Here is a 9093-nt window from a genome sequence, read left to right on the forward strand (position 1 = left end):
AAGGCTCAGGGGTCCAAGATTATCTTCTGTGTCTGTGTTAATTGGTTTCCCTTTTCTTTGTTGAAGAGGGTCTGTGCAGTCCTCCTGCCTAGTCTGCCATCTTGCCGGAACTAAACCCTGTTTGTTTGTTTTTTTAACTAGTAGCCAAAAAGCAGGCAGTTCAAACCCACCCAGAGGCACCTTGGAAGACAAGCTTGGCAATCTGCTTCCAAAAGGTCCCTTCCTTGAAAACCTTGTGGAGCAGTTCTACTCTATACACATGGGGCCACTGTAAGTCAGAATCAACTCAGTGGAAACTAACAGCAACAACATGTATGCTAAAGAGAAAAGATATTCCCTCCCCTAGGAATCTAGCCAGCTGCATCTCCAGGTCTTCCAATGCACATTTGTAGTAAATCCTTCATGCTTAAATTCTAATAATTTTTTTATTATAATTACCACTTATTATAATAATAAATAATAGTTTTTTATTATAATAATCATTTTAGGCTGAAATGCTCAGAAAGGAAAGTAATCTAGGCCTATAGATGAGAACAGGTTTCTGGGTGGCACAACAGTTTGCAGTGACTATCAACCTAAAGTTTGGCAATTCAAACCCAGCAGTAGCATCCTGGAAGGAAGGCCTCGCAATCTGCTTCCATAAAATTACAGCCAAGAAATCTTATGGTGCAGTTCTGCTCTGTAACACACAGGGTCACCATGAGTCAAGTCTACTTGATGGCAATAGATTTTTTTTAGATAAAATAGCACTTACTAGTAACAAATATAAGAAGTCTTGATCATGGAATGGTTAAGCTCTTGGCTACTAATCAAAAGGTAAGCAGTTTGAACTCACCACAGGAGAAAAGATCTGATAATCTCTCTACTCTATCATTAGGGTCACTGGGAGTCAGGATCTATTCAACAGCACACAGCAACAACAACAACAACTGTTAGCTGTTGATATGAAAAAGGGGTAGCATCTGTTCAGAAGTTTACTTTGGTTTAAGAATTACTATTTATTTACAAGACTTGTAAGTTCACAAACCTAATTTCTCCTTAAACTTTTAAATTCACTATGCAAAACTTATTACTTCATTTATAACTCAAAAAATATGTTACTACTTTTGTGATTAATTTATGAACATATTTAAAAACTTAATTAAGTTCCTTTAAATATTTTAAATTGCATTTATAAATTTGGGTACCTCAACAACCCAACTAAAAAAGAGAAAGAGAAAAAAAAAAAACCTTTCCAAATACTTAAGTATATCTTCTAAACCTTAATAAATTAAACTTGTAAATATAGTAGACATCAAGTTGTCTTAAAATTTCTACTATTATTTATAAACTTCAATATTGTACCTTAAAATCCTAAATCTAAATTGATAAAGAAGATTACAGACATTAAAAAGGAATCCGTTTTTAACACTTTTTAATGGATGATGGCAGGCACTAGGGCTAATAACCAATAATCCTTATCTTTTCTTTCCAAAATCATGGTAAGATTATTTTTCTCTCTACCTCAATGTTAGGCCTTGTCATGTGACTGGTTTTAGCCAGTGAAATATGAACAGAAGTTACGTATGTCACTCTCTAATCAGCAACTTTCAAGAGATAGTGTTATATTCTCTTACATCAGACACAGTCACTCTCCATAGGGTGTTGGCTCCATCAGTATGATTGCCTGATGAGGAAAATATGGATGATACCCCCCTGCCTATCCTTAATGGACACAGAACATAAGCAGAAAATAACCATTGATGTTTTCAGGACTTGGGTATAATTTGGTATCACAGCCTAATCAAACCTATCCTGACTGATACATAGACCAAAATTAACTGTTACAAATACTCTACTATGGAAGTAATCATCTCAATTTTCAGGTTATCTTCTGAAGTAATATTAAGCATGTCTTTTTATTTGACTGAGATTCCTTAATCTAAGATAGTAAGAAGAAAATAAAGCCAAGAACCATGTAATTTTTCTTATGACTCTAAATGCCAGGATAAGCCCCTTTATGTAGGCACTATATGTTGGTTCCAAAATTAAACAAAATGTTGGGCGTGAAGCCCATGATCACAACTTTGAGTTCTATCTTTACCTAATTTTCAAATCATACTATGTCTTAGTTTTCTGTTATTGTGTAACAGAAATGTCACAAGCAGGGGACTTTGAAGAACAAAAATTTCTTTTCTCACAGTCACAGAGGCCAAAAGTCCAAATCAGGGTCTCAGCCATGTCAATTCTGTCCTTGTAGGTAGTCTCGGGCATTCCTTGTTTTGTTGACAATTTTCACATGGTATCTGTCTTACCCTTGTGTGTATCTCTGTATCTTGGGTTCTCTTTTTATAATGCAGAAGTGATTACATTTAGAAACCACTATATTTGGGTATGATCTAATTAACATTACAAAGAAAACCCTAATTCCAGACAGGATTACATCCATAGATATAACTGTTAGGATTCCAACACATGTTTTGGGGAGGTAGAATTTAATCCATAACATATTGGTTAGGGTCTGTAGTTCCTACCCAGTGGCTTGCCACTTGATTGTGTCTATATAATATGTTGTTGTTGTTGTTATGTGCCGTCAAGTCGGACCCGACTCATAGCGACCCCTCCTTGGGTTTCCGAGGCAGTATCACTATGGAAGTAGATTGCCCCATCTTCCTTCCGAGGAGTGGCTGGTGGGTTTGAACCGCCAGCCTTCTGGTTAGCAGTCAAGTGCCTTAGCCACTATGCTACCAGAGCTCCCCTACATAATATAAATGTACTCTATTTAAACTGCTTTTCAAGCCCTTCCTATTTGGGGGCAGAACTTAAATATGTTTTAGAATGATACAAGAATTGCATTTTGAGTGTTATTACAAGACTATGGTTGACTCTACATCACTTCTGAAGAGAGCTCTATGGTGAATGGTATGTGTTTTAGAAGCATTTTCTGATTGACCAAGTTTAGTAGATTTCCCTCTATGACCTTGATCCTTAGAACTTGTGGTCCATCAGCATACCTGGACGCCCAGATAACTGTATCCTCTTTATGTTCCTGTTGCTCCCTGATGCCCCTGGATCTTTGGATTTGTTCTCATTTGTCTGGGCTTTAAAAGGAAGCAGTTTGGGACATGTGTAAATATCTATATGTCTATATGTAATATAGAGATACAGATATCTATATAGATAGATATATAGATATATCAACTGCTATCGAGTCAATTCCAATTCATAGCCACCCCCCACTGGGTTTTTTGAGGTTGTAAATATTTATGGAAGTAGATTGTCCCATCTTTCTTCCATGGAGCAGGTGGGTTTGAACTGACAGCCTTCTGGTTAGCAGTCAAATGTCTTAGGCACTGTGCCACCAGAATTCCTTATGCATATATATGTATGTATATATTTTAATATTTACAAAAATATGTGACTTTGGGAGAACTATTAAACAATATATTCAAGAGTTTTTAAAGAAGTTATTTGTTGAAAATATTTTTATTGGGCATTTAATACTAGAAAAAGAATTGAGCTCACTAATATTTGTCTTTGGCGCATGTGACATGGAAACAAGAAAGGATCATCTTCTAGGGATATTGTCCTTTTCCAGTGAGCCAGTGTGGTAGTTGAATTGATTTAGGGTCAATATTGTAAACCAAACTACTATTTTACACTACGTTGAATAAAGACATGAAATTATAAGACCCACTACAGGAAACACTTAAGAATTTGACCCTACTTAATCATTAAGAACAGCAGAGAACATCCTGCAGATTTAAAATATACTTGCCTAGATCGGGAAACAAAAAATAAGAGGACATTAAATAGCTTAAGCCAGTTGCCATGGACTCAATTCTAATTCATGGTGACCCCCTGTGTGAGAGTAGAACTGTGCTCCACAGAGTTTTCAATGGCTGATTTTTCGGAAGTGTATTGCCAGACCTTTCTTCTGAGATGTCTCTGGTGGACTTGAACTTCCAATCTTTTTGTTAGCAGGCAGAGCTTGTTAACCATTTGCATCATCCTGGGAATCCAAATAGTGTATAGTGATGTGTATTAATTTAATAGCACGTACTCTCTGATACCAAGGCAAGTATTTCCCACCTTTGTGGTTGCAATAAATAATGAGAAAAACCTTTAAGGGAATCCTAAATTGCCCAAATTTTTCAGTTTTGTTTTTCAGATTTTGCTTCTTAAACTGCTAAAACACAATCAAGGATTTAATCAATGATGTGTGGGAAGTGGTGATTATTCACTTATTAGCAGTTTCTTTTCGTTAATAAGAAGCTATTTTAAAATCCTGTTTAACAATTTTTCTAACAAAAACATATTATCAAGAAACAGTAAAAAATATATACTTATTAGTTTTTATTTAGTCTCTCGAGCTTATGATAGAACAGAGGATGAGAGAGAATTGTATTTGAAAATGCTTTAAGCACTACAGAACCAGAGCTTCTAAGGAATTTGGCTGCTAACTGAAAGGTTGATGGTCCAAACCCACCAGTTGCTCAGTGGGAGAAAGATGAAGCAGTCTACTTCTGTAAATATTTACCCAATGGGGATCACTATGAGTCAATTTTTATATTATAGGAATAAATGTCAAAGACTAGTTGCTTTGCGATGATTTTAAGGTATTTAGCAATCCTTTCTTTCAAGTAAGAGACATGATAATGTATTGTTTTGGTTACCTCTAGTGCAGCTCCAACAGAAAATACCACAAACTGATGGCTTTAACCAGGAGTTTATTCTCTTACACTTTTGGAGGCTTGAAGTCAGAATTCAAAGTGCCAAGCTCAGGGGTGGGGGGGAAGCCCCTGGACCTTGGGCTTCAGCTTTGCCTCTTGCTCCAGGCCCACTGGAGCTAGAGGTGTCTCTTCATTCAGGCAGTTGCTGACCACTGAGGCTAACAAGTCCAAGGTCGACAAATAAAATGGCACAGTCCCAATAGTACCAAACAGCAGGCCACTAGTTCAAGTCCAGAGACAGTCCCAAGATCAACAGGAAACATGGCAGGCTCTAAATGTAGACTCTTCTATGTGCAGGGTCCAAGCAAGCCAAAAAGCTGCAGACCATTCCCAAAGCTTTTTTCCTTATATACTGGAAGCAGAGCACATCTCTAAAGCAACTACTCAGCTGCTCATGGCAGATTCCACCATGGAGGTGATTGCCGGTCTCATCATGAGGAATAACTACAACCAGCTGCCCAGCCATTCAAAACCAGGCCCAGCCAAACTGACACATAACCTTAACTATCATAGATGTGAAAGCCAAGACAACAGAATTTGCAATCATGAAAATCTTGCTCAAATGTTGGTCTATCACACGACTGTGTGATTTTGTTAAGATCTAAAATTCTCAACCATAAAAGAAGATAATCATCATTTCCCAGCAGGCTTACTATTAGAATCAAATGTATATATAATGCCTCAGAGTAGGTCTTGAATAACTAGATGCTATTAGCTCTGGTAGCATAGTGGCTAAGACACTTGCCTGCTAACCAGACGGCTGGCGGTTCAAACCCACCAGCCACTCCTCGGAAGGAAGGTTGGGCAATCCTACTTCCGTAGTGATACTGCCTCGGAAACCCAAGGAGGGGTCACTATGAGTCGTGTTTGACTCGACGGCACATAACAACAACAACAACAACATTATTTTACAAGATTTCAAAATTGTTACCTTACCCTCTGCAAGCTGAGTCTTCTTGCCATGTACTCACGGAATATGTAAAAATATGTTGTTTTGTTGGATTTTTATCCTAATGAAGAGCTTTGTTGGAAATTATACTATCTGTCTTCAAGAATCTGGGTCAAAATGAAACCAAAAGCCATAATTTATATTTCTTTGATGAAAGAATTGAAGCATATGAGAGAAGGAAAAAAAAAAAGTATTTAAAATCAACCCAGTGAGTGAGGGGAGAAGAAGAAATAAAGAAACAAATATTGAAGCAGATTGTCATTCATTCTTCAGGGTATGTTACACATACACTTTACCTCTGAGATCTGGGATTCTTCTGTCCTAGATGAATATTAGGCAATCTGCTTTTCCAGAATATTTACAGTGTTTTAAATGAGAGGTAAAATGTGTTGAAAAATTATTCTAGAGGGAATACAACAGAGTACTCAAGAGAAAATAGCTTCTATACAACATGGATGGACCCTGAAAAGATTATGCTGACTGAAATAAATCAGTCACAAAAGGACACATACTGTATGATCCCACTTACAGGAAACAGCTAGACTGGGCAAATGTATTAAAAACAAACACTACAGGGAAGAGAGCTGTTACATTGTGAGGAATTGCAGTCAATGCCTTCAGGCAAAATGTGTGTATGAACTGCTGTACGGAAAATGAATTTGCTCTGTAAACTTTCACCCAAATCACAATAAAAAATTTAAAAAAATAAAATAAAAAAACAGTACAGAGAGCCTCAAGTAAGTCAGTGTAAGTCATCATGAAATCTGAGAGCATTATATAAAAGGAAGCCAGAGCCGCTCCTCATGGCAGAGGGCAGAAACAAAGAGATGAAGCCAACCTACAGAAATAAATGTAAAGCTTTACTTGAACATGGCGAATGCCATGTCTACTCACATTCCACTGGTTAAAATAAATAACAAAACCAAACTCAACAGCAATGGGACAGGGAAGTATACACCTCCTGTATGGGGATCCTAAGGAGCAGGGTATTGTGGAACAGTAATACAATATATATTTGCCACACTGCCTGAGTCCCAACAAAAAAGAAGAAGAAGAAAAAAAAAAAAAAAACTCCAAGGACATGAGGAGAGCAGTGGGAGAGGAGAGAGACAGTGAAAAATAATACACAAAATTAATGGTAGTTGAAAAATAAGGAAATTGAGAAAAAGGAAATATACATATATATGGTTTTTTGCCTAAATATAGCGTAACTAAGATCAGCGATGTTAAAGTTTCTCTACCACTAACAGCAAAATATGAAAATAATACAAATAACATTATACCCCAAACTCTTCTCACCCCCCAAAAAAAGATTAAAATAAAACAGAAAAACTGGGGCAAAAAGTGCTCCAAAATAAAGTCAAGTGTACCAAAAACATAAAAACAAAGTAAGCTCAAAACTCACCTCAATTAACCTTATGCTAGTGGTGTGGGATTTTTACTCAATCTGGATCCTGCATCAGGCTCTTCATCATCTGATTGCCGATTCCAGGACTTGAACCAGTGCAGTGGCCTGCCTTATTGCCTACTAATCTTGGGATTGTTGCCTTGACAGCCTGTAAGCCAACAGCCTGCCATTTTACCTGCTAATCTTGAATACATCAGCCTTTGAAGCCAGCAGCCTGCTGTATTGCATGCCAATTTAGGTTTGTCAATCCCTACAGCTACATGAGTTGGGAGTTGGATAAGCCTCCAGTTTGACAGCCTCTACAACTGCATGAGCCATTTCCTTGAGACAAATTTCTCTCTCTCTCTCTCTCATGATGTTGCTTACTGTGCCCCCCCACACCATATATATATATGGAAGCAAGGCTAGACACCCCCCCCCCCAGAGCCAGGAAAGGGAGGGACCAAGAGTGGCCAGGGAACACAGAGTGACAGGTTTCAGGTAAGAATTAGGTAGGAGGAGGGTGCAGAGGTTTCCAACAGCTAACGGAGACAAACTTTGTCAGTTCATCCTGTGAGGCTTGTAAATTGCTGTAAGGCTTGAGGCTATGACACTGGTGATTCAGACGCCAGCAGAGTTGCACATGGAGCACAGGTTTCAACACAGTTTACAGACTAAGACAGATTAGGAAAAGGAGGAGGCCATCCATTTCTCAAAAATTGTCCAGGGATAACCTTATGAATAGCAGAGAAACAGTGTCTGATACATTACTGGATAACTTTATGAATAGCCTGGAAACATTGTATGACACAGTGCAGGAAGACTAGCCCCTTGGGTTGGAAGGCATTCAAAATAGGACTGGGAATGACCTGCCTCATTAGAGTAGAACCAACCTTAATAATATGGATAAAGTAAGTCTTTCAGGACCTCCATGTGCTGACGTGCCACGACTCAAATTGAGGAGAAACAGCTGCAAATATCCATTAATAATCGGAACACAGAATGTGCAAAGTATGAATCTAGGAAAATTGGAAGTTGTCAAAAATGAAATGGGAGGCATAAAAATTGATATCCTAGGCATTAGTGAGCTGAAATGAACCAGTTTTGGCCATTTTGTATCAGACAACCATATGATCTACTATGCCAGGAATGACAGTTTGAAGAGGAATGGCATGGCATTCATCGACACAAAGGATGTTTCAAGATCTGTCCTGAAGAACAATGCTGTCAGTGACAGTATAATATCCATATGCTTACAAGGCAGAGAAGTTAATACAACTATTATTCAAATTTATGCACCAACCACAAAAGCAAAAGATGAGGAAATTGAAGATTTCTATCAACTTCCACAGTCTGAAACTGACCGAACATGCAATCAAGATGTGTTGCTTATCACTGGTGACTGGAATGCAAAAGTTGGAAACACAGAAGAATCACCAGTAGTTGGAAAATTTGGCCTTGGTGACAGAAATAACATTGGAGATCACATGATATAATTTTGCAGGAACAACTTATTCATTGCAAATACCTATTTTCAACAACACAAATGGCAGCTATACACATGGACTTCTCCAGATGGAGTACACAGGAATCAGATTGACTGCATCTGTGGCAAGAGGCAATAGAAAAGCTCAATTTTCAGCCAAAACCAGGCCAGGAGCTGATTATTGAACACACCATCAACTGCTCATATGCAAGTTCAACTTGAAGTTGAAAACAATTAAAACAAGTCCATGAGAGCCAAAATCTAATCTTGAATATATCCCACCTAAATTTAGAGACCATCTAAAGAATATATTTTATGTATTGAACATCAATGACAGAAAACCAGAAAAATTGTGGGATAACATCAAAAGCATCATCCATGAAGAAAGCAAGAGGTCATTAAAAATACAAGAAAAAAAGAAAAGACCAAAATGGATGTCAGAAGAAACTCAGAAACTTGCCCTTGAGCAAAGAGTAGCTAAAGCAAATGGAAGAAATGACAAGATAAAAGGGCTGAACAGAAGATTTCAAAGAGAGGATTGAGCAGACAAAGCCAATTA

Source organism: Orycteropus afer, unplaced genomic scaffold (assembly GCF_000298275.1).
Source record: "Orycteropus afer afer isolate SDZICR_OR568_19922 unplaced genomic scaffold, OryAfe1.0 scaffold00108, whole genome shotgun sequence".
NCBI classification, from domain to species: Eukaryota; Metazoa; Chordata; class Mammalia; order Tubulidentata; family Orycteropodidae; genus Orycteropus; species Orycteropus afer.